This window comes from Gracilinanus agilis, chromosome 3, assembly GCF_016433145.1.
Source record: "Gracilinanus agilis isolate LMUSP501 chromosome 3, AgileGrace, whole genome shotgun sequence".
Taxonomy (NCBI): domain Eukaryota; kingdom Metazoa; phylum Chordata; class Mammalia; order Didelphimorphia; family Didelphidae; genus Gracilinanus; species Gracilinanus agilis.
Genome location: NC_058132.1, coordinates 372415718 through 372441449, shown reverse-complemented (window position 1 = coordinate 372441449; position 25732 = coordinate 372415718).

The window sequence follows — 25732 nt, the reverse complement described above, 5'->3', positions numbered from 1 at the left end:
GATCACATAGGCTAATAAATAGCACAGGTTGAATTTGAACCCAGGTCTTCTTGATCCTAAGTGCTCCACCCTATTCCCTCTTCCATCCGGACTCCTTTTACTTCTGCCATTTGTCTTATTCTAGTGAAAAAATTTCATTCATTTATGTTTTTCAGCATACTGAATGAAGTCATTCCACCTTCTATATTCTATTTCTCCAATTTGAATGCAAACTCTCTGGAAATAGGTCTTTTTTCTTTTCTATCCTTCCACAGTACCCAGTATAATCAGGGGTGGCTGAAACCAGCTCTAACCAACATTGGAGAACTGATATCATTAATACATTATACCTCAGAAACCAGCACTTGCTACAAATCAGGACTTGATTTATTGGTTACTGATTGCCTAGACTTAAAAAGTGTTAGTATTAAGCTTAAAAATGTATTTATTTATTTTTCTTTCCTAGAGACTCTGTTTGTTAAATCTTTACTCTTAAGTACAGGGCTCTGAAAGTAGTAGATGTGTTTTTGATCTATGTTCAAATATGCCAATTGACTGGCTTGTAGATGATCAATATCTTCCAGAGTAACCTCTTCAACAAAACATTGATTCTTTCAGTGGAGAATAATTCTTAGGTGTAGGATTCTATCATTCTAAATAGGATATACATTTTCCCTGATAGTTGAAGCACCAGCAGTTTTTCTAGTTCAAGTTCAAACTGACTTTTTTCTCATAGTCTTATCTACCTTAAAATTAAAAGGAGATGCATGTCTAAGAAGAGTAGGTAAAAAATAATTAAGGGGGGGCAGCTGGGTAGCTCAGTGGATTGAGAGCCAGACATAGGGAGGTCCTAGGTTCAAATCCAGCCTCAGACACTTCCCAGCTGTGTGACCCTGGGCAAGTCACTTGACCCCCATGGCCTACCCTTACCACTCTTCCACCTATAAGTCAATACACAGAAGTTAAAGGGTTTAAAATAAAAAAATAATAATTAAGGGGTGGTGGTAGGTGGCTCAGTAGATTGAGAGCCAGACCTAGAGACTGAAAGTCCTGGGTTCAAATATGACACTAGTTGTGTGATCCTGGACAAGTACTTAACCCCCATTGCCTAGTCCTTACCTCTCTTCTGCCTTGGAACCAATACACAGAATTGATTCCAAGACAAGAAGGTAAAAAAAAGCAATTGGAAAAGTAGATGTCACAATGGTGCAAGAGAGAGAAATATTAGATATGGGATACATATTCACCAAGTGCATCTTCCAGAGTAAAGACATACATAATTATTAAAGGTTTCTCTCACTATACATGAATGATGACTTTAAGCGTGTACTTAAATTTGAGTCCTTTCTTGTGCCCCTTGGGTGGCCATTGCTTTATTTCCATATTCTGGATCCCGCCTCCTTAATTTCTATCTGTCTTGGATCCCCCAGTGGACCAGCAGGACTACTGTGCTTAGTCTTTGCCTCATCCTCCAGTTCTTTATATTTCTGTCTACTCTTCTCCCATCAAATTCCAGGTACTCTGAATGCTTTGCAGTTGTGATTGCTGCAAACAAATCTGATAAATTAATTCAGACTAAGAACTAGAAAGGGTGCCTCTTCCCCAATCAGAAGTCCTGGGTTCTAAGATAGGAACTTAAATTCTTGAAGGTCCAGACTAGAGCACAGAAAAATGGAAGCCAGAAGAGAGGGAAGTAGGGAAGGCACTGAATTTGTAATCAGGAAGACTTGGTTCCAAAACCTGTCCTTTTATCTGTGCAAGTCACTTCAGTCTCTGCTTCAATTTTCCTCTCTGCAAAATGAGAAGGTTGAATTCAAAGTCTGATAAAAATCTCCTTTAGCTCTAAAACTATGATCTTGCTATTTTATGGCTAGAAGTAATGGGATATATCTGAGTCTGATGAATGCTCAATAATTAGAAACTTAATGTTCCAAGCTGCGTGAGGAGGCTGGCACCCAGGAGTTTGTATGGCATTTTGAGGATGGCCTGGGAGAAGGAAGAAACTTCTAGTCATTTAACCCTGTTTGCCTCAGTTTCCTCATTTGTCAAATGAATTAGAGAAGGAAATGGTGAACCACTACAGTATCTTTGACCTTAAACCAGTTATATGAGACACAACTGAAACAACAACTTACACAGTGCCTACTACATGCTAGGTACTGTGCTTAGCATTTTACAAATATCTCATTTGATTCTCATGACTTGGGAGGTAGATGCTATTATCTTCTCTATTTTATTGTTGTTTTTCAGTCATGTTTGACTTTTCATGACCCATTTTGGGGTTTTCTTGGCAAAGATTCTGGAGTGCCATTTTTTCTCCACTTCATTTTTTTTATAGCTCTTTTTTTTTAATTTTTTTTATACTTTTTTTTTAAACCCTTGTACTTCGGTGTATTGTCTCATAGGTGGGAGAGTGGTAAGGGTGGGCAATGGGGGTCAAGTGACTTGCCCAGGGTCACACAGCTGGGAAGTGGCTGAGGCCGGGTTTGAACCCAGGACCTCCCGTCTCCAGGCCTGACTCTCACTCCACTGAGCTACCCAGCTGCCCCCTCCACTTCATTTTTAAGTGAGGAAACTGAGGCAAACAGGATTAAGTGATTTGCAAAGGGTCACATAGCTGGTAAGTATCCGAGGCCAGATTTTTGATCTTAAGAAAGTGAGTCTTCCTATCTCCAGGTCCAATACTCTAACCACTGCACCACCTAGCTGCCCATCCCTATTTTACAGTTGAGGAAATGGAGACAGAGATTAAGTGACTTCCCCAAGGTCACAAGGCTAGTGTTTGAGGTCAGGTTTGAATTCAAATCTTCCTGACTCCAGAACCAATATTGTACCCACTGTGCCACCTGGCTGCTACTAAAAAGTAGGTGGGAGTTGAATTGTGGAAGTCCTTGGATGCCATGTTTGTATCAAGCCTATATCTTATTCATTTGGTGATGGTTAGCCTTAGAGATTTTTTTTGTTTTCTTTAAATCAGAGTGACATGATCATAACATTATATTAGGAGTTTGGGCAGCTGGGGAAAAGGATAAAGGGGAAGAGATAAAAGCTAGGCTTTCCCTCTGTGGGCTAGTGATGTACCTTACATACAACATTCAGGCTGGATATTCTCCCATATCTGAAGAACATGGCATAGAGAGCAATGTCTCAAATCCCCTAGTTGGTAGGAGAAATTCTCTTTCTGTTGATTTTCAGAAGCCATTAACTGAACACAGAGAACAGTTGAGGCTGATGTGTGTGGCTTTTGTGAAATTATTTTTGGACTTCTCCACAAAGCACATTATGAATGTTACATAAATACAGATGAGAACTTCTGGATGAGGATGAAATGTCTGCTTCTTGGCTTATGGCTCCAGGGTTGCCCAGCAGGGTATACAAATGCCTGCCATTGGCCCAGGTCCATGGCTTTCCATGTCCTCCTCTGCTCTCTAAGTGATGAGTAAAGCTCTGCATGAATAATCTAGGTTTGGGTTTGCCCCTTCCTTCCAACAACAGATTGGATATTTGGTTCTGCCTTACCTAAGGGACAGTATTAAGCTAGACCGTTCTCCATTGATGTGGCCAAAGAGTATCGGTTGCATTGCTTACAGCAAATATAATACAGATGAAGTTCTTCATCAAGTAATCAAAACCTAATTCAATTGAAAAAAAAAAAACCAACAACCTACTCAGGCTATTCAAAAAACAGTCCTCACTTTATTTAGTGATTTCAGGATGCCCTGGGGGCAAGATAGTCCATCCAAATAGTGGTCCTGGAATTCACATTCTCCTGAAAAATTTGCTTCAAGGAAAGGATATACACAAAATGAGGTTAGAGCTGTAAGAAAAAGGTTCATCTGAGATGAAACTCAGCCCTATTCTCAGGATCATGCTCCCAGGTATGAGATACATATTTGAGGGTGATTATCCTTACTCCCTCTCTTAGCCAATGAGCTGGGTCCCCAGAGCATAGCTACTTTGTCCCAGCAAGACTCTAGGAGTTGGAAGTAGCTTTTTAGTATTGTGGAACATTAGTCCTCACTGTTGAGTTTCTCAAAATGGCCAACAATTAGTCAGACAGAATTAGCTTTTTAAAAGGGTTACTTATTAAGATGGTATGGTTGATACAAAGCATTTCTTCCCAAAGTCTATGATCCATTCTCCAAATAGTACGTACAGAGTTCTGAGGAAAGTGAGCTCAAGCTTAGATAGCGCATATCACCAAAGAGTAGCTTTCAACTCTGGAAGTCCTTTTCCTGGAGTTTTTAAAGTTCCTCCTTAGATATGGCATAGTTTCTTTCTGCTGGAATCTTTGTAAAGCTTTGAATCTAAGTCCAGTCTGTTCTTGGCTCCCATTGTAGAGGCTGCCATCAGCTTTCTAAGGATGCTTCCAGGACGCTGGTAGGTAGATGGAAAATCCCAAATCTCCCAGGTTCTTAGCACATATAGAACCCTATTCTAGATGAGAGTAAAGATTTCAACTCATGTCTTCCTAATTCCAAATCCAGTACTCTGCCTACTGTGTATCCACATCCATCCATAGCTAAAACATTTACTACTACTTGTTATAATACATATATCTTATCTATTTTTTGTTACATGACAGAATATTTTCCCCATGTTTTGGATTTGTGACTATTCTAGCTAGCCCTCTCTATTCCAGCCAGGTGAACTACATATGGAGTATTATATTCAGTCCTGGACACCACATTTTAAGAAGAGCAGTAAGTAACAAATTAGATTACATCCAAATGAGTCACTAGGATAGTATAATGAGACTAGAGATCATGCTGTACAAGAAGCAGTAGAAGGAAATGAGCATTTAACCTAAGGTAGACCTGGGAATGGGGATATGATAGCTAGGTTTGAGAATATTATCACAACAAAAATTAAACTAGCTTTTATTTTCTTTGGGCCCCAGAGAGAGCAGTAGTTAAAAGCTGAAGGAAAGTCAATTTAAGTTTTATATATGGCAACAATCTGAGCTGTACCAAAATGAAAGAGTATTCTTTGGGAGGCAGTGGTTTCCATCACTGAAATCCTTTAGGAAAAGGCTGAATAGCCACTTGTCAGGGATAGTATAGCAGTAGTATCTAGTTTTCATTTAACCTAGATAATTATGAAAGTCCCTTATAATTCTCAGAGTCTGTGAGTTTACTGACAAAGAGAACAGAATGGTTATACCAAAGAATGGCATATTCTTGTATTTCTAAACTATGATCTTTGGGATCCATCCTGCTTGCTTTCTTTCCAAAGAATATTCAATTCAATAAACATTTAATAAGTACCAACCCTTTATGCAACTCTATGAGTTCTGGAAGATAAGTGAATTAGACTACACAATCTCTTAGTCTTTTAGAGATCATCTAGTCCAGTGGTTCCCAAACTTTTTTGGCCTACTGCCCCCTTTCCAGAAAAAATATTGCTTAGCCCCCTAGAAATTATTTTATTTTATTAGCAATTAATAGGAAAGATAAATGCACCTGTGGCCATCACTGCCTCCCTGGATCACTTCAGCACCTACCAGGGGGCAGTGGCACCTACTTTGGGAATCAATGATCTAGTCCAACCCCACTTGCATTTCCCAGCCCTCAAATTCTATTACTTTTCTCAGGTCATAAAGCCCTTACCCCAAATTGCGATATCAGAGGTGAGGTCAGAAAATGGTGTAGAATACACTCAACATGAATACTTGGAGCTCAGAGACATACTTCAATAAATCCATTTGAAAACAACTCAAATCTAATAACATATGCCAAGGTACACTTCAAATGGCTCTATGACTTACATATAAAGGGTGACATCATAAACAAAACCAGTGGAATTGAAAAGAGAAGCATGTGAATGGGGGAAATTTTTGCAGTAAGTTTGTCTGATAAGGGACTCATTTCTAAAATATAGAGAGAAATAACAAATTTATAAGAATAAGAAGCATTCCTCAGTTGATTAATGACTAAGATGTAAATAGTCAGTGTTCAGAGAAAGAAATCCAATAGGCATATGGAAAAAAATGCTCTAAACATTAACAGAGAAATGCAACCGAAAGCAATTCTTTGATTATACATCACACACATTATAGTATATAAATGCACTGTTTATGGAACTGCGAACCAATCTAACAATTTAATCATTGACTTAGCCTATCAAGCAAAAGAAAGTAAAGATAAAAGGACCCATATATGCAAGAATATTTATAGTAATTTTTTTTTGAAGTAGAAAAGAATTGGAAACTGGAAGGTGCCCAGTAATTGAGGAATGACATAATTAGTTGTGGTAAATGAGTATGATGCAATACTATTGTGCTGTAAAAAAGGACTAAAGAGATGGTTTCAGAGAAACCTGGGAAGACCTATATGAAGTGATGCAGAGTGAAGTGTGCAGAACAAAGAGAAATGAATATACAGGTATCCTTTCGACTTTTCAAGAGTTTGAGGTATGGCACTCCTTTGATCTGGAAAAAATGTCTGATTTTTTTCTTTTATGATGTGTTTACTATGTTTATTTCTGGTATTAAAGATAAAATATGTTGATATTATACAGGTATCCCTTCCACATCTCAACTTTTCCCATTGGGGTTTTGATATGCCATGGGTTGTCAATTGTCATAAGAAATTAAATGAGAATTTTGGGGGAGTTTTGCAGAAACTGCAATGACACATGAAGACCAGAAGTCAACAGAGAAAAAGTTTAGAAACTCAGAAATGCATGAAGTATATGTATAGCAGTATATAATATCAACATATTTTATCTTTTAAAGCCATAAATAAGCATAATTTTGAAAAATTAAAGTAAGTAAAAAGTCAGTTTGCAAAAAAGAACACGATAGCCAGCAGATGACATACAAGGGCTAAAAATGTTAAGATTGACCTACATATATATAGCCTGTGACCAAATATTTAACCCAAATTTTACAATAAAGTACTGAAAACACTCCAGAAAAGAAAAAGAAAAATTCAGTCTTTTTCTCTGGTACGAAGAGAGAGCCAAAAAGTTTTATGCAGATTTTCCAGATTATAGAGGTGCTGTGCCTCTAACTCCCTTGAAGTAGACAGGATATCTATACTATACATAAATTTTATGCATTTCTGAGTTTCTCAACTTTTCCTATGTCATCTGTGCTTCTGCAAAACTCCCCAAAATTTCCATTTAATTTCTTACGCCAACCCACAATATATTGAAACCCTGATGGGAAAAGTCATGATGTGGAAGGGATACCTATACATTAACAACAGGGATTTTAATTGCTTTGCTTTCTCTGAGGATGAAAGAAAAGATGAGAGAGAGAGAAAAGGTAGATTTTTGTCTGAAAATTTTTAATTTAATTAAAAAAAAGAAATTGATCAGAACAAATCCTTTTTGGAAAATCTTTATTTTAGAAAGGGTGTCAATTGACATATTGTTAACTAGAGATGAAAGAAGCTGGCAAATGTTATGAAGAGATGAGGCATCATTTTGCTGACATCTTTGCATTCTGCAAGGAGCAATCTGATGGTCTGCTGAGTATGCCTAGTGTGTGGTGTTCAAGTCTGCCTACACCAACTGGGACTCATTAACCAAGGGTAACAAAAATGCATTCAATGCTTTCCAAACATCCTCCCTCCAAACCAAGGTCCACTGGGTCCAGCTCCTGCTTTTCAGTCCTCGTCCTGGTCTATGATGTTTCAACCAAATAAGCTGCAAAGGATTTTCATCAGGAGATGTTTACAAGTATTTTGTATTGCTCATTTCTAGTTTAGAGGAAGAGGAGAGATGAGTATATTTATAAATCCTACTTCTTAATAAATTAGATGTATAATAGTTTATTATTAAATTATTGCATGTTTTTCCAAGGAAAGGTCAGTGTTTACTACAAGTGGCTTTTGAGTAAATATTATAACAACCTGATCTATGATAAGGGCATTCACATTGTGTTGACCCTAGAACCATTTCTACCATCATTAGCCAAATGGGGCTGAGAGACTTTAATATTCCTCCTGCAGAAAAGAAGGGATTTCTTGGGTGTTGGGGGGTAGAGGAATCATTGCTAGTGATAGTTTTCACCCCAAAATATTAAAGATGAAATTATATATCAAACATTCTATGTACTACAAAACATTTTTTGCAAAAAAATAACCTCAATTTCATCTATTCGGCTCCAAAATTTCCCCAAACCCTCTTTTTTTCCTGTGAGTATTTCATACCTCCAAGCCCCCAGTATTAGTATTTATGGGTTCTATCAGTATATTAAATTCCAAAGTGTACTAGAACCTAATTAGAAATTCTGTCCTAGAATATGGTCTAGTATACTAGTCCACAATAGAAAGCAGAAGTTTAGACACATTACAAATTGCATACGAAGGAGGCACAGAAATACACTGAATGCTAGAGTAGGAAAATACTATCTATAGAGTGCAGACTCCTCATTTTTCATATGAGGAAACAAAGTCTCAGTGAAAGTGAGAAAAAGTGAAATGACTTACAGGGAGCCACACAGCTAAACCAGAACCAGAATCCAAATCTTGAGTCTTTCCTAGCTTAGGACTTTGTCTGCTCCAAAGTGATAGAGTTCTAGAGAATCTCAGCTTAATTTGTTTCTAGAAAAAGTTAAGAAGTCTATTGGTGGGTTTGCATTGTACTTTATGATGATGAATGTAGTCACCTGCATGTTATGATTGTGAAGAGTATTACAAGCCTCTACCTTCCTTCAGCTCAGTTCACAGAACTAGAAATTGTCTGAGGCAGAATATCAGCTTGGATCTTCCTTTCTTCACATCCAATACTTTACCCAACTGACCACCTACTTTCCCCATTCTAATTCATCTGAAATCATTATCCTCAGAATATTTCTTCTGAATTAGAGAGTAAACTGGGCTAGGGCCAGGGACGAGTCAAGGAGAATTGTTCAAGGAGAGAGAGAAGGCTAAGGAAGGAGAGAGGGTCTCCATTTCATTCATCTACCAATTTGTTCACTCAATACCCAGTAAAAGGACCACTTCTCTGCCAGTTCTTTGCCCACCGCAAAAATATTTTTGTCCATATGGGACCTTTCTCATTATCTTTTACTTCCTGGGAGTCTATTCCTAATAGTGATATTCCTTATTCAAAACTCTTATGCACTTATCTCTCATTTTGTATTCTAGTTATTTGTATATGTGTCATATCCCCTTACTAAACAGTGAACTCCATGAGGAAAATAATTAAATCTTTCCTCCACACACAATAAATATTTAATAGGCTCATCGAAAAATTTAGAGCTTAAAGAGACTTAAAAGATCTTAACTTCTTTGTATCATAGATCTACCCCTCTGGCAGGTTAATAAAAACTATGGATCCTTTCTCTGAATAATGTTTTTAAATGCATAAGGTAAGATTCAGTAATGAATTAAAAAAAATTAAACCCTTACCTTCCATCTGAGAATTAATACTGTGTATTGGTTCCAAGGCTTTTGCCTAGTAGGAAGCACTAGGCAATGGGGGTTAAATGACTTGCTCAGGATCACACAGCTAAGAAGTGTCTGATGTCAAATTTGAAACTAAGACCTCCCATCTCTAGACCTGACCCTCAATTCACTGAGCCACCCAGCTGCCCCTCTCCCAATTTTTTTTAATATTAAAAGATTTGAGGTGGAAGCTGGACAGCTCAGTGGATTGGGAGCCAGGTCCAGAGGCAGGATGTCTTGGGTTCAAATGTGGTTTTGCTCTGTGACCCTGGGCAAGTCACTAAACCCCCATTGCCTATCACTTCCCACTCTTCTGCCTTGGAACCAATATACAATGTTGATTCTAAGACAGAAGGTAAGGAGTTAAAAACAAAATGATTGTAGGTTAAGAACCCTTGATCTAGTCCTTTTCTTTTAATGAGAAATCTGAGGCCTGGAGTGATGTAATAGCTAGTGTCAAATGAAAGAAGGAAAATAAAGGTGTTACTATGTGCAAAAACCTATGGGTTTGGTTTTTTCTGGTTTTGCCTCAGATGGTAAGCAAAAGACATTGGAGTCAAGCCTGGCTCCTCTGACTCTAAATTCAGGGTTCTTCCTGCCACTCCAAACACATTTGTGCAATTGTAATCTTTGCTCCTAACTCAGAGAATTCTCTATATTTGCACGAATAGGAAAAAAGTACTAACAACAGAACATTTCTGCAGTTGAGGTGTTAAGCACAAAACTACTCCATCCATTAAGTCAGCTTTATTGCCAAGGGAGATGGGAGAAGGGGGAGGCCAAAAGCAAGTCAGCCTAATAGACTTGTTTTTATAGAGCTATATGTCTGTCTGCCTTTATGTGATATTTGGCTCTTTCTCAGGCTTAGGAGCTCCCAAACTGAGGACTGCCATGGTTTTCTTTAGATTTTATGCTCAAGAAACGAATAGAAACTGTTGTCCTTTAGAGAAGAACTGAGAACCCTGAATTTCCCCATCATAACCCCCCAACAGGCTTCTCTGAGGACAACTGAGGTAAAATAAGCTGGAAGGTAGGTAGTTGGAAAAAAGAAAAAAAAAAACAGACTTCCCTCCCTTCAGGCTACACAGCTTGAACCAGAGAGAGCTTCAAATAAATAAAATCAACATCCTTTACTTCTGACTCATTATAAATCATCAGGGACCCTAGGAGAAAACTGGAACCAGGTCTCTAAAGGGCTTTCAGATCCTCCAAGGTGCTGAATAAACAAGCTTTCCTTTATTGGACCTCAGCAGAACTAATCAGTGATGGTTCCTGAGAGAGTATATTGACACACCTGTCTGCAAGGAGATAGGTAACTGATGCTTGCTGGGGTTTGTTTTGTTTTCTCCAAATGGAATGTGTTTCTCTTAGAGCACAGCAAATCTTGGGCCCGGGTCTGGATGAGTCCCAAGGAATTTGAAGATCAGAGATGGCCTGAAGTCACCACATGATGGCCGGGTACAAGCAATGGAGCTTTTTATGCTGTAAAATGAGGAAGTTGGAGTAGATGGTGGCTAAGATCCCTTCTAGCTCTGACATTCTATGATTCTCCCTAGCATTCCATGAGCATCACTGACAGGACAGTTTGGTGTAGAGGAAATGATCATTGAATGAGAGTTGAGAGACCCAAGTTCAAATCCTGAATCAATTACTCACTAGCTCTGTGACTTCAGGCACCCTCCCCTGCTCCTAGTTTTCCCATCTATAAATTGAGTCAGACTACATGTTCTCTTTGATTCCTTTAAGACCCAAATTTGTAATGGCCTGGGACTTTGCAAATATCAGGGTTCATTACAGCACTAATAACCCTGTTCTAAACCCTAAATTGGATCTGAGGTCCCAGGAGTCAAAAATTATGGAAAAGGACCTTAGAAAGTCACTAATCTTCCCCACTGCACAGTTAATGAATGAGCCATATATTATCTAATTTCATTGAAATGCTGTTATTGTGACTGAAAGAAAATTCGTAACATTTGAAGTCGAGAGGTGGAGAAGTCTGCTTGGGATTCCTTGGAAGCACGAGTCTGGGCTTGATGACTTCTGGAAGTCTCTTTCTGCCTCTTATCAAGGGATATAGTATATTTCTTTGAAGTAATACTGTAGAATATCAACAAATATGTGATAAACTTGGACATCTGTAGAGAGAGGAGAGTTGGAATCACTTTGGAAAGGATGCCAAAGAATTATATTTGGACAGTTCAGGTTGTTTATGAATTTTGGTGTTGAAGTTGGGAGCATGATTTTATGATTCTGTGAGCTCCAAAGGTAGCATGATGACTTTATTTAAAATATATTTCTTGCTGTAATTCCCCTTAGCAATTGTAAGAAATCAAAAGCCACTGAAATGGAAGGAAAAAGAAAGGCAGCTCCCACTCAGTCACTGTAATCACATGGAGATGGTTCACCTCATTTCCCCTTACCAGCCCCTAAAGGGCAAGATTAGTTTTAATATTCTTTCTGTCTTTCTCAATTAACAACATAGGACTTTACTTGTAGTAGGGGTTTAATAAATCCTGTTGAACATTACTTTCAGCCTCACTTCGGGTGAGGATCAGAAGATGAAAGGAAGGTAACGGAGAAGAAAAGAGCCCCTGTAGAGCTATCAATATTTTGGCTACACAAGGAATGAGGGTAATGATTTTTAAATAGTCAGTGGAGGGAGGGTTCAAAAGGAGAAAAACCGTTTAGTATGTTATAAAAGTAGATATATTAAATATTTGAGTGAAATGTTAGCAAAGTGAACACATCTCTTTTTTAAAAGGGAAGGGTAAAATTGTAGAATAATAGTATTTTAAGGAAACCGAAGAGAGAAAGTCAGCTTAATAGGAGATCTCAGTTTCCTCAACTATAAAAAAAAGAGTGCTGGACTAGATGTTCCTTCTCAATCCTTTCTGCTATAGCATTCTATAGTTATCAAACAAATAATGTGTGAAAGGGGCTAGGTAAGGTGTTGTCTTGGAAATCTGTGAGAACACTGAGAATAAAAAATGGGGTCCCAACAAAATAATGTGATCATATCAATCAAATAGCGAATTAACTCATCATAAGGGAGACAGGAGCATCTACATAGTAAGAATGACCAAGTAAAAGGGATTATCAGATCTGATCTCAGTTTATTTGGTCCACTTTTGCATCAACCTGGGCAATGTAGTCAACTCCAACTAGTACAATAGAAAAGATGATTAGCTCCACTGTGTGCTGAGGATAAAAATACAAATCTACAAAAATATGTATTTAAATGTTAAGGAACTGAACTCGTATTTTTAAATAATAAATATTTTTGTTGCATCTATTCTCCAAAATCCCTATTCTTGGACCTCCATTATAGTATTTTTTGTTATCTCATAGTTAAGATCTGTATAATGAACAAATCATTTTAGAATATTGCCTTTTTTGTAGAACTTTTTGATCAAGCCAAGTAAGATGATAATTAAGATCAAATGAGATAATATTTGTAGAGTGCTTAGCACAGTGCTTGGCCCATATTAGGGTCATGAGATCATAGCTTTAGAGCTAGACGGAGTCTTAGAGTTCATCTACTTCAACCACTCATTTTATAAATGGTGGAGGAATTAAATGACTTGCCCATTGTCTTAGGATTTGAAAGTAGATACTTTTACTTCAAATGCCCTTTTCTTTCCATTGTACCATGTTGATTTCATTCTTCAGGGTACCAGCATAGAAATGGGTCTATTTGTGTGTTTGGTTAAAGGTAATGGACAAAAATATGCTATTTTTTTTCTCAGTACCACTATCCTTGGGATCCCAATGTCTGAATGCTGGGATGTGGCAGTATAAAATCTCATTCAGATTTCTAATTGTGGTATAAAGACACACATCAGGTTTTGGTGGCTATGCTATTGGAGTACAACCTCTGGCAGATAATACCAAGTTGGAAAGACTTCAAGAATGGGACTGATAATGGACTACATATCTCTTACCTGAGGCAGCCTAATAAAGTTTAGAGAGGCTAGTCAAGCATTAGATTGGCCATAAAGTGATTAATTATGACACCCTCAATCAATATTGGTTCCAAGGTAGAAGAGTAGTAAGGGCTAGGCATTTGGGGTTCAGTGATTTATTCAAGGTCACAAAGCTAGGAATTTCAGTGGTCAGATTTGAACCTAGGACTGCCTGTCTATAGGCCTACCTCTCTATTCTCTGAGCCACTTAGATGCTTCTCTATGAAATTTTCTAAGATAATACATTGAAGAGATGATGAACTGTACTGGTAGAGGGAATTCCCTCATCCAAGAGTTTCCTATACCAACAAAATTACAAATCCTATCCTTGTTTATAGCTGCCTCTACCTTCCCTGACTTCCTTCAAATCTCAGTTAAAATGTTAGCTTTTACAAGAAGCCTTTCCTGAACTTCCTCCCTTCCCACTCCATACTTCCATTCCCTCCAATTAATGTCAATGCTTTCTACTTGAAATCAACCCCAGTGTGTCCAGTATATATCTTGTTGGCACTCAGTAATTTGTATGTGGCCTCTCTCCTCTCTCCCAGACTAGGAGGGTGAGAGAAGGGATTATTTTGATGACTTAGTAGAACCAAGGCTTAAGGCAGTGCCAGGCACATAGTGTTTAATAAATGTTAATGACTGATGGATCAATTAGTATAATTCTTAATTCACTATTATGAGTGGTTTTTCTGGACTTGTCATTCCAATGGGGTAAGGAATTCCTAATGAGAAAATTATAGATTAGCAATGGTGATTTATGGTCTTAAAGACTCTTATTTTTCCCTAAAGAACACTACTCCCATGCTGCCTCTTATACTTCAATTGCATCTTCTAAATATGAATTGTCATAGGTTTTTTTTTTGTGCTAGGGTGGGGATAGGAGTTGGTTAAGCATCAGATTAACTCAAACATAGGTAAATCGGATATTTTTACTAAAAATTTGGCATAATTTCAGGCATCCTAAGAAATTCCATCATCATTCTTGCAGCCTGGGCCCCTAAGTATCTTCCCAATTCAGACACTGTAGTATCAGAAATTCTACCATTATACATGAATTCATTTGGGAGTTAAAGAATTCATTCTCTATAACTTTCATATAAAATTCAACTGTCTCTGGGACAAATAACAATATAGATATATAGATATAGATGAAGATATAGATATAGATATAGATGACAGAGACAGAGATGATGGAGATAAAAATTAAATTTAACAGAGTTCATTTTAATTTTCTCTACCGGAAGTAGTTAAGGAGGTGATAGCAAGGGTAAGGCAAATCAGGAGAAAAAAGGACAAAAAGGAGGGAGAGCTACAGAAAGATGAATGAAAGGGTGTTAAAAGCAAATTTTGCCAAAGTTGATACTGAAATAAGTAAGTATAGGAACTGATAGAAGTCAATAAGTTTGGTTTGCAAATCTCTCATCTGCCTCTTTCTATACTTCAATACTGGTTCCACATAATGGTCACTCATGAAGAAATTTAACAGATTTCTCTGTGGTTGATCTTATTTTATCTCAGATTGTCAAAATAAATCATTAGAACATTGTGTGATCTGCAAATTCCCAGGTCACCTCAGTGACTCAACAGAGGAAATTAGTTGATGAATAAAACATTCAATTCTTTTGTGAATAACTTGCCAAATAGTTACCTTTAGATTTTTACTCTTGTAAATGTGGCACTACATTATGTAAGCATTTGAATTCTATTAATTTGAGATAATTTATAAATGTCTGGCTATCAGTACCACCTTCCTAAAAAATTATTCCATTGGTAATTTGGAATGATTTCTTTTTTCTCTCATCATTTAAAGAATTTGAAATTCGGTTCACTTGAATCTCAACAAATAGTAAAACTATTAATAAGAGAGAGATTAAACATCCTACCTAAGCTTGTCCTTCTCCATAAGCCAATTTCAGATTATTTAATGCAGACAGCAGTCATAATATCCTCCATTGTCACTGCCATCATATTTTTTCCCTAATCCAAAGAAAAAAATAGAAGTGAGGAGACCCGAGGCAAAGGAATCAGACTTGTTTGGTCAGACCACCCCAATTTTTCCTTTATTTTGAGTTTCACATCCTCTTAATCTGAGGACTAATGTACAAGCTGCTCTTCTCCTACAAGGAAGTCAGTCTTTGCCAAACCAAATAGTATGTTCAAAAGTAAAAAGAGCCAGTCCCCTGGCCTTACCTCCAGGATCTACCTCAGGTTGGCAGGAGGAGAAGTTTTCTCCCTCCTTGCCTCCTTCCTGCTCCCTTCCCTGATTGTTTGCCCTTCCACTATTATAACATCAAATCTCTCTTTGACAGGGTCTTGAGGCCAGCAGGATCTCTCTTGAAGCCCTAGGGTTTCTCCACCCCTCCACAGAGTCACAAAGAAATGAAGAACTAATGAAAGTCCTGGAAACAATGGCTTCTTCTTCTCCAAAAAGGCTGTCCTGGAGGGCAAATTATTTAAGACCATTTAAGAAATGTCATTGGCCATTTTATAGTAGTACTACATAATTACAAATTATTTCCACTGATTTATCAGTTCCTAAGTAATTTGTTATTGTTTAAATCTTTTTCAGTCATGTCTGATTCTTCATGACCCCGTTTGGGATTTTCTTGGCAACGATACTAGAATAGTTTGCCATTTCCTTCTCCAGATCATTTTTACAGATGAGGAAACTGAGGCAAACAATGTTAAATGACTTGCCTAGGATCTCATAGCTAGGAAGATTATGAGGCTGGATTTGGGCTCAAGAAAAGGAGTCTTCCTGCCTCCATGTTCAGCATTCTCTCCACTACACTACCTAGTTGCCCATCCCATCTAGTACACTATTTCATTAGCCTATTTGACCATTTCAATTATCTTTAACTCCATAAAAGATGTCAACAAAGTCATCAGATATTTAGAAGAGAACTCAGAAGTCATTTATCTAATCAGGACTGATTAGAGATCTCCTTTGCAACCCTCATGACAATAAATCAGCTTCTCCTTCAAGACCTCCAGGGAAGTCCTTGTCTATTAATTGCTGAAATGATCTCTTCCACTTTTTTTTTAATTTTAAACCCTTAACTTCTGTGTATTGACTTATAGGTGAAAGATTGGTAAGGGTAGGCAATGGGGGTCAAGTGACTTGCCCAGGGTCACACAGCTGGGAAGTGTCTGAGGCCAGATTTGAACCTAGGACCTCCTGTCTCTAGGCCTGACTCTCAATCCACTGAGCTACCCAGCTGCCCCCTCTTCCACTTTTGGAATGCTTTGTTTGTTTACTTTGTCAACAACAGGTATCTTGAATTTGCTGGGTAACTAGGGTGTGCAGGCAAGTGTGTAACAAGCAGCTCTGAGATTTTTAAAAAGTGTATGCATAATACTTTTTTTTTAAACCCTTGTACTTTCGGTATATTGTCTCATAGGTGGAAGAGTGGTAAGGGTGGGCAATGGGGGTCAAGTGACCTGCCCAGGGTCACACAGCTGGGAAGTGGCCGAGGCCGGGTTTGAACCTAGGACCTCCTGTCTCTAGGCCTGACTCTCACTCCACTGAGCTACCCAGTTGCCCTGCATGATACCCTTTTAATTTGAATCTTGGATTATTAACATTTCTCCTCATTCTCTTAAGTCTAGATAATCAATAAAACAATGTCTGCTTTGATTTGTAGTATTTTCCAATTTCTGATGTATAAATACACTAAAAAATGTAATGAACAACACCACTGAACTTGAACCCACCTTTCAAACCATATTGTGCAAGTAGTATCTAAAGCTAATAATTTGCAGACACCAAAATAAATCCTTACTTACCAATCTCTTTCATAGTACATTCATCCCCTCTTATTACCCCAATGTATTATAGAGATGGGACACTGGGTATTTTGTAATTATGCCACCAGATATATTATTTTCAATCTTTCTTTGTATCCTATGAGAATTTATTTTTCATATTCTATAATTAATTCTTATATCATAGCCTTGGAGTAGAAAGTCCCAATTCCTGTATATTAGGGAGAATTACTATGTATTCCTGTGCCTCAGAATTGGATCAGAGTTTCCATCCCATCTACTGCTTTTTTTTTTTAAACCCTTAACTTCTGTGTATTGGCTCAAAGGTGGAAGATTGGTAAGGGTGGGCAATGGGGCTCAAGTGACTTGCCCAGGGTCACACAGCTGGGAAGTGTCTGAGGCTGAATTTGAACCTAGGACCTCCCCTCTCTAGGCCTGACTCTCCCATCTACTGCTTTTTACATTTTCTTTGTCTTTAGAAATCCCAAAGAATGCCGCCCTCTTTTTTTTTTTTAACAGAATTTGGTTAATAAATGACATGCACAAAGATTCTTTTCCTATGGAAAAGTTCCTTGTCATATGGAAATAGAGAAGAGAGTAAGAGTTCCACAGACCACCTTTGAATTAGTTGTTTGCCAAACAGAGTAATTTTAGGATGTCCAAAGGAGGGGCTTCTAAAATTCTATTTATTAAGCTGACAGACCAGTAATCAAGGTCTCTGATCATTTGAGAGGGCCATTGACCCATATGTCACTTTATCAGTTATGATCCTGGCCTAACTAATAAATGAATAATATAGTCAACAAACTGCTATTTTGACCCCAAAATTGGTCTTTCTGTAATTTTAATTATAACAATCACTGGGACTTAGCAAAGTGTCTCAACACAAGAGATTCTTAATAAATGTTGACTGACTTACTAACTGGCTGTGGGAAATAGGAAAAAAGGAAAAACAAAAGTAGTACAACAATCCTTTATGAAGACAATAACTACTTGCTTTCAGGATTAAAAAAAGATAGAAATAATTATGCCCACTAAATTAGAAAAAAATCTTCATCCTCCTTCACTGATATTCATTTTGTCCTTGATGTTCATATCTGTGCTCCATCTGATCAAACCTCATACCATTCGTCTTCTCATGAGATTGTCCTAACTGGCTAATTTTCAATTTGGAAAATACAATCATTATTTGGACCCCAGCCTACCCAAAGCTCTAAGTCTTTCTGGGTCAGATGCTGGCACATCCTATTTGATATTTTGCAGCTTTGGCCTCTCTGACTGATCCTAAAATATATTTGTCTATTCTCAAAAGGAATAATGATATCAATATGGCAGTAGGGAGGTTCTGCTTGAGAACTACAAGTCCATGCAAAGTTAAATTCCAACCACAAGTCCCATTGAAATTCTAAGAATCTCTGGACTTATTTGCAGACATTCTCATTTCACTGACTATTTGGGAGATGGGGACTAGGGAAAGGGAATCATGGGAAAGAGATGAGTCATGTGGGAATCAGTGTAATGTGGAGGAAAGTACTGGACTTAGAGTAAGGCAAAAGCTTGATTCAAACTCTACCTCTCTTTCTCACTATATGTGTGACCTTCTTTGAGTCTCAATTTCCTAATTTGTAAAATTAGGTTCATAATAACTAGGTTATCAACCTTCACAGGGTCGTTGTGTGGGTCAAATGAAATAATGTATATGAAGTATTTTTCAACTATAAGGCACTACTTAAAGGTCACAGTAAAAGATTGAGAGACAAAGAAGGAGGAAAGAGATAAATCTGTTCACTTGTTGTCTGTTTATTTTGTTTTTCATTGGAAATAACTTTCATCAGGTTTAAGGACTGTTTCTAGACGAAGCAGTGGAAACAATGGAAGTTCTTCTGTCCTCAGACCCTTACTAGCTGTGTGACCCTGGGCAAATCACTTAACCCTATTTGCCTCAGTTCCTCATCTATAAAATGAACTGGAAAAGGAAATGGCAAACAACTCCAGTATCTTTATCAAGAAAACCCCAAATGGAGTTACAAAGAATTGGACAAGACTAGTCAACTAAAATCCAACAACAAGAGTTATTTATCTCCCATGCTTTGCATTATTCCCCAACATTTAGGGTACCCACAACAGCTCTTTGAAGCAACAAACATTTTAGAAATAATCCTTTTGGGGAAAAATCCTGATGGTTGTTTGATGTTCAAGTGAATGCCATTCTGTTTTCATTTATAACCTTCTTTGCAATTCCCTACTCTCTTCCCCACCTACAAACACCCAACACCTAGCCTGAAATACAGCTGTGTCCAAAAAGCATGATAAATCAATCTGGGTGGAAGGAGTTTCCTGGAATGTCACAAGTTGTGACATCATTGAAAAAGGTAAAATAGTTTAATAATAGTCTCTTTTTTCCAAACGGACACTCCTTTAAAGAAACTTGTTTTCATTTAATGAGACTCCATCAGTTGATAGAATAATTTGACCTAATAGCTGAAACCAAAAAGTTAAGCAGAAATATACTCAAAGCTTATGGAAATTTCTTTCCTGAAAGGACATTTTCCTCTGTTCAACCTTCAACTCTTTAACCTACCCAAGTATTCCCAAGTATTCAGTCTTCCTTCTTCCTTCAATAAGTATGCTATAGGAAAAAAAATAACCACCACAGGAACTTTAATTTTGGGCTGGAAGGGACCATAAAAGTCATCTAGTCCAACTCTTGATTTTATAGATGGCAGAACTTCTAGAGCTCAGAAAGATCAAGGGATTTACTCTATGACATATTGATATTAAATGGAAGAGCTGGGATTAAACACCATCCTTTCACCCCAAACCTAGAGCTCTTTCCCACACTCCCACATTTTGTCTCCATCCAAGTAGTTTAGATTTGCTATAGCGTAAGGGTTCACAATAGGGACTAGTGGAAGAATAACTCTAGAAAAGTAGGTTGGCATGAGATCATAGAGTGCTTCAAATACTTGGCAAATAGTTTCAACATTATTTAATATTGGCATTTTTTGATCAGTGAAAAGAGAAAACTGAGGCTTTAGCAAAATGAATTTGATGTCAAAGCACAGACTGAATTGGCCAGAGGGTTGCAGAGGTGAGAATGATGGGAAACAGGAAAGAAGACCACAAGGATTGCAGTTATCCAGGGGTCAATTAATAGGGGCCTGAATTTGTTGAAGAATGGGGGGAAAAGAGCAAAACAAAGACAGAAGTGACTGCAAAATGAGACTACACTTTTCTACTTATTAGATATAATAAATGGGAAAATTCCAGATCCTGCAACCTGCTGTGGCAGCATCATATGAAAAGCACTCAAGGTGCATTTCAAAAGTCCCAGTTCATGCAATGGATAGAATTCTCTGTACTAGTTTTCTTGGGGCAGCTAAGTGGTACAGTAGATAGAGTACTAACCCTAGAATCAGAAAGAAACATCTTCCTGAGTTTAAAATTGGCCTCAGACACTTACACGTGGTCCTGGACAAGTCACTTAATCCTGTTTGCCTCAGTTTCTTTATCTATAAAATGTACTTTAGAAGGAAATGGCAAAGAGCTTCAGTATCTTTGCCAAGAAAATCCCAAATGTGGTCACTAAGAGTTGGATATGACTGAACAACAGTTTCCTTCTCTGTTTAATAAAGGAGTTGGGCTTATTGTTCTCTAAGGTCTCCTTCTAGCTCTAAATCTATGATCCTATGGGTTTTAGTCTCATCTCTAGCTTTGGGAAACCACTTATTCTCTCTAACCCTTACTTTTTCTCATCATTAAAGTGATGACATTGAACTAGATGATCCCTAAGGTCATTTCCTTATAACTTTGATTTTCTTTGATTGGTAATCTAAGATTCTCATCAAAGGAACAGAGAGAACAGGCTGTCATAAAAGAAAGGCAAGGGGGCAGCTAGGTAGTTTAGTGGATTGAGATCCAGGCCCAGAGATGGGAAGTCTTGGGTTAAAATCTGGCCTCAAACACTTCCTAGCTGTGTGGCCCTGGGCAAGTCACCAAATCCCCATTGCCTAGCCCTTACCATTCTTCTGCTTTGGAACCAATACACACTATTGATTCTAAGACAGAAGGTAAGGGGTTTTATTTTTTAAATGAAAATAAATAAATAAAAGGAAGGCAATTTTATGTAACTAGCTCAAATTTGAACCATGCACTAGAGTTTGAAAAGCCTGAGGTAAACAAGAGAAATTCTATTGCTTTCCTTTTAAACGTCAAGACACTAAGGCTTAAAAAGGTTCAATATTTTATGATCACATAGCTAGTAAATGATGACTAGGGTCCAGGACTAGGGGACAAGTCTTCTGAACCAACTCTAGTCGATTTTCTACTCTCCAGTGCTCCCTTGTGATGGAAAGATGAAGTGGTAGCACCATATTTCCCCCATTAGTTAGCTGGTAGAATCAACTTATTTTCAACTGCACCTAGCACTGCAACCAGAACAGAGGACACACTTTTCCTTGAGGCATCAGACCTGAACACATGTTTGGTTCTCTGATTAAATAAAGCTTGCTCAAGGTGGAAATTCCTGAGCTCACGGTTTCACCACCAATGGGAAACTGAAGGCCAGACTTTCATTTTGCAAATAGTTCTTTTACTCAATCCTAAATGGTCATACTTAGACAAATATCTGCCTACCACAGAGGAAGACTTTGGTGTGGAAGCCTAGGCAGGATGGTAGGCCAAAGGGTAGTCACCACCTCCCTCTGCCCTTGGGTACCCAGGGCTATTTTCACACCTCCCTCTTCACTTGACCACCTCTCTGTGCTAGCTCCATTAGAGGTGGGAGCTCAAGGCCCTCTGGGTCAGATTCTATAGTTTTGGAAAAGATATTGAGGGAATCTGCACCATTGTGAGGTCCCATGGCTCTAGACCCAGAAAGTGCCTTGTCTTAGACTGGCTCTGGGGATATTTCCTTCATGGTTTACTCTCAGTTCCCAGGCTGTTGTCAGAGACTCCTAGGAAACATTTCTGGAATGAGTTGTGATATGAGGAACCTGGCTGGTAATAGGTTTAAGGAAGTATTGCTTAAGCACAGCTCTTATTCATGAGAATTTCTGCCTTGGCATCTGCCTTCCACTCTGCTCTCCTTGGCACTTTGCTCAAGGGAGGCCCAGGAAGTGGACTGAGACTAGCCAGAGCATCATCTGGCTCTTGGAGTTGCTGTACCACACAGGACACTATTTTGGCTCTGATGTTCCTGAAATTCATGCTGGAAAAGCTGATTTTCTCCATTTTATGGAGGCTGCTTCCTGTTGGGTCCCATCTTGGGCACTGGTTTTCCCAAGACTTTGCCTAGGGCAGGTTTTAGCACTTTGATAGGGGCTAGATTCCTGTTGGGGAATGTGACTAGCTCTTGAGTGTTTTGTTTTCATTTTTCTGTTTATTTTCTGGTTCAGAAGACTTCTCCATAGTTTTCTTAGGAGGCAAGACAGAAGTTGTTTCATTAGGGCATCCTAGGTTAGCTGGTGACAGATATCCAACATCATTTGGGCTAAACATTCTATCTGCTAACTCCCACATTGACCCAAACCATGGGGCCACTTCCCAGCCAGTGAATGCCTCATTGAGTCAGTCCTTTGGCTGGCACACTTGTATAACCTTAAAAGATGGCCTGTCCATGAGGTATTTGGCCTCCAGACAGCATCCTGATGGTTGTACATAAAATCTACAGAGTGGGCTTACCTTTTGGTTGGTATTTATATAAATCGAAAAAGCTTTTCTGTCAAGAATTTTATATGAAACACTAGCACCTTCCAAACCCAGCCCTGGGACTTTCTCTGCTGTGGTTACTTCCTATTGAAAGTCATTAGTGAAAGCACTGAGAAATCCAGACTTTCATCATCTAGAGTGGCGTCTGCCTGCATAGCCATATCTGATATAACCAGATACCTGGTGTTAGAGACCTCAGAAGACTCCTGGGAAGTGGGGTTGGTGAGGAGCATCCTCAAGCACTCATTAGCTGAGTTCTTTTCTCTTATGGATATCTTGAAACATAGCATGGCCCCCTGTCTCATTAGGATCTCCACGGTCAAATCCCTGCTCCTCAGGCACTAAGAGCTGAACCCTCTGAGTGATGGCAGCAGAAGTGTGGGTGGGTGTGAGCACTTATACCGGTATTCTGGCTTCAACAGACCCATCTTGTCACTCACCCAGCCCATCCCCCTCTCCCCATTATTAAGTATCACTAATGGTGGGGACAGAGGTCTTGCCTCATCCCCAGTAGGAGACAGAGGTTAAATGACTTGCCTAAGGTCACAGGTACTGTCAGAGGCAGGATCTGAAATGTGTTCAGGGAGAAATTCATGGTTAGCCTGAAGAGATGAACTACATAACATCTAATAATATGTATATGCATAGATGTGTGTATATTGTACATACATACATGATGTGTTTATAGCTATTTAAATATCTATCTATCTCTATCTCTATAACTCTATCTCTATCTCCATCATCTCTGTCTCTGTCATCTATATATCTTCATCTATATCTATATATCTATATATCTATATATCTACATCTACATCTACATCTACATCTACATCTACATCTACATCTACATCTACATCTATATCTATATCTATATCTGTATCTATCCTGCCTTGGACACTAGCTTTGTGACTTCAGGCAAGTCACTCAACCTCTGTCTGCCTCAGTTTTATCAACTATAAAATGAGGAAAATAATAATACCTACCTCAAAGGTTTTCTGAGAATTAAATGAGGTCATATTTACAAAATGCTTAGTAAATGCCACACACATAGTACATGCTACATATAATTGCTAATTATTATTATTGGTCATCATCTTTGTTGCAATAATAATTAATAGTAGTCACAGAAGCAGTTCTAGATACAGAAAACTTGGAGTTGAATCCCACTTCTGATATTTTTTTATTCTTATTATTACTGATAATAATCATCTATATACATATAGGACACTTGTATCCTTCTCATAATAGAAAGAAGTATTATCCTGACATACTTTTATTCACATACTAATATACTGATTTCTATTTAGTAGTTAGAAGTATCATCTCTTCTCATTTCATACTTTATTCAAATATTTCTACAAGCCCTGATTTAAGATTATAAGTTCCTTGAGGGCAGAGAGTCATGTTTTTCCTTTTGATACTCCAGGACCAGCAGCTAGTATTGCTCCTATGTAGTGACTACTTACTGAATGTTCATTGTTTGTTCTCCTTATTGTTTTGTCAAGAACACACTAAGCATAATGAGCAAAATTAGGCAGAATAGATTTTCTCTGTACATTTCAACATGTCAGTCCATGATATCCTAAAATGCCTATCCACCATGGCATCCTGGGCTTGTCCAATTATACTTTTCTCCATCAAAATCTCAGGAAAAGGCAGAAAAAGTAGAAAAATTCTGAGCAAGATTTTCTTTGGATTTGATTCTGTAAATTGGGGTAAGCTCATATGAACATTCATTCTTGAAGCAGCCCCACCCCCAACCCCATTCCTAATTGCTAATGGAAAAACAGACATCAAGGCACATGTAATGACTAATGCAACATGAAACAGAAAACTACTAAGCAAGGGACTATAGGCAATATTGCTCATATTTTCTATAAGGGGTTGTTTCTTCTCTCAAATTATTTTGGAGTCACGCCTTAAAGTTGTGCAGCCAATTTTGCTTTGTCTTCCATTTGACCCTTCCCCTTGAATACACCCTTGCCTCATCTTTCTCTCCAGGCAATCTGAACTTCTTGGTAGATAGTATGTCCAAAGAATTCCAACTTTTATTTCACGACCTTTCCAACAAACTACACACCCTTGAATGGATGTTTTACTCATGCACTCATTGTGCCTTATTTATTTCCACAGTGTTCTCAACACCACATGGTAGTACCCCCTCATTAATTTCCCAGATCTACTCTCATCTAGTGTCTTGTAATCAAGTTAGTTAATGATCTTAGTGGAAATTGTTCATTTGTGCTGTTGAAAAATACTTCCTCTCCTTTTCAGAAACTGAATGAGACCACTTAGCCTAGCAAGGACACAACTAGGTATAATAACCGCAGGGATATATCTGAAATATTAATTTACTTTTTTATATCACTTGTCTGTGTACCTGTTATGTTACAACTTCTAGAACCCCCTAGCAGAATATAAGCTCCCTGAGGGCAGGGAGTTTTTTGTCTTTGTCTTTGTATCTCCAAAACCTACTAGGTTTCAATTAACTTTTAGGTTCTGATGACAAATGCTTATTAATTGAAAAATAATGAAGTGTCAAAACAGCAAAAGGAATTGTGGATTCTTTTTCATCAGACAAGAAAAGTATAAGAATGGCAGAATTGGACTTCTAAGAATATTGTCAATTTTCATCTCAGTGTGATACTTCTTATCCATAGCTCTTGTTTTGACTTCCATTCCTTAATTGGTTCCATAGCTCAGGGGACAGAGGACTCAACATATGAGCCAAAAGGCTTTTAGGTAGTTTTTTTTTTAACCCTTAACTTCTGTTTATTGATTTATAGGTGGAAGTGTGGTAAGGGTAGACAATGGGGGTCAAGTGACTTGCCCAGGGTCACACAGCTGGGAAGTGGCTGAGGCTGGATTTGAACCTAGGACCTCCCGTCTCTAGGCCTGGCTCTCAATCCACTGAGC